Source organism: Egretta garzetta, unplaced genomic scaffold (assembly GCF_000687185.1).
Source record: "Egretta garzetta isolate BGI_Z169 unplaced genomic scaffold, ASM68718v1 scaffold458, whole genome shotgun sequence".
Lineage (NCBI taxonomy): Eukaryota > Metazoa > Chordata > Aves > Pelecaniformes > Ardeidae > Egretta > Egretta garzetta.
The window spans coordinates 492,668-494,677 of record NW_009260599.1 but is presented as its reverse complement, the minus strand read 5'-3'; positions in this window follow the sequence as shown (position 1 = coordinate 494,677).

Genomic DNA, 2,010 nt, shown 5'->3' with positions numbered 1-2,010 from the left:
GGACATGCTCCAGAAATGCAACATCCTTCTTGTAGTGAGGGGCCCAAAACTGAACACAGTATTCGAGGTGCGGCCTCACCAGCACCGAGTACACGGGCACGATCACTTCCCTACTCCTACTGGTCACACTATTTTTGATACAAGCCAGGATGCCATTGGCCTTCTTGGCCACCTGGGCACACTGCTGGCTCATATTCAGCTGGCTGTCAACCAGTACCCTCAGGTCCTTTTCCACCAGGCAGCATTCCAGCCACTCTTCCCCAAGCCTGTAGCGCTGCATGGGGTTGTTGTGACCAAAGTGCAGGACCCAGCACTTGGACTTGTTGAACCTCATACAGTTGGCCTCAGCCCATCGATCCAGCCTGTCCAGGTCCCTCTGCAGAGCCCTCCTCCCCCTGAGCAGATCGACACTACCACCCAGTTTGGTGTCATCTGCAAATTTACTGAGGGCACACTCAATCCCCTCATCCAGGTCATTGATAAAGATATTAAACAAAACCGGCCCTAGAACTGAGCCCTGTTGTGACCGGCCGCCAACTGGTTTTAAGTCCATTCACCACGACTCTCTGGGCTCGGCCATCCAGCCAGTTTTTAACCCAGCGAAGAGTACATCCATCTAGGCACTCCAGGTGCTTTGTCTGTATGTTCAGTTGCACTACTGGGGTACATATGTACAAGCACTGAAGCCAGGTCATCTTTTGTTGGCTGTGCTAATGAGGTCTGCCCTTTAGGTCTGAAATGTGGCTTTGGCCTGCCTTACTAGTAGTCCTCAAGTGCTGCGTTATGTATCTGTAGATTTTGCTTATCAGATAGCTGTTGTTAGATCATTTATAGTATTGTCTCCATTGATTTCAAACTCTCGGCCGACCTTTGAAGGTAGCACTGAATGCAGAGGTTCTTCAGTCTTCTCTGGCACTTAATTACCTCTGCAAGTTGTTTTGCAGGATGATCTTTACTTGTCCATCCTTAGACTCCTGAGCTTTCTTGGAACCACTTGAAATGTTGGCGCCCTCATTAAATGTTCCCCTCGAGTCCTTGGAACAGTACATGGAGTGGAAGATATTTTATTCCACTCCTTAATCCCAAATCTTACTTATAAATGCTACCCTGCTAGACACAGCTAGTGCTGTTTGACAAAATCCAGCTTCTTCTGGCTGTCTTCAGTGAGGGTTGTTTGGTACAGTACTGTCCCAGCCAGCCTTGGGGACTAGAGCCTGGGAGGGGGACAGACAATCTCAGAATATCTGACAGCTCCAAGGTCTGCGAACACATAGGCTGTATCTAGAGGTTAATTTATCAGCTCCTGGGCCCTTTCTAATTGTGCTTCTCCAGATGGGTCTTCAGGGTAGTAAGCCATTTGTAGCTATCTTTCTCTCAGGATTTTTCCCTGAAGATTTAGAGTTCACAAGATATTACTTTTTAAAGGTCATCTAGCTGTGGTGACTTCCTTGATTCTGCTGATAGGTTGCCTGTGCCAAAAACTGTGGTGCTGGGGAAGTTTTGTAGTTGCAGTCTTATGGCGTCTCCAAATACCAGTGGAGGAGGGTCTGTTTCAGAGTAGAAAGTTAACTCCTGTGAAAAGCTCCTGGGCTACCCTCCACTTGGGAGTTTTTCTGTCTGCCAGAGGTGGAGAAAACCTTCTCACTGATCTTATTTATTACTAGGAAGACCTCAGTGACATTTGGCACCATCTCCATCCTAACACATGACTCCAGGGAGAACAAGGCTATTCCGATGGCTGCTGACCTCTGGACCTTGGCTTCTCTGGCACCAGCCCACACCTTTGGGGTATGTGGATAGAGCTGCACATTTGGAAAAAGTTCTCATCATTGCCTATCCCAGTAAAGTTTACTTCTGGGAGACTGGCTGGCTGCCAGTATGCCCCAAGGAATGGACATAGTGGCCCAAGGCTTGACCATCCAGTCTTTGGCCTTCCAGTGCTTTCTCCAGCGTCCCTTTCTGATTTTGTTTCCAGGGATTCCTTTCAGAAAAGCCCAAGAAGTTAAGATC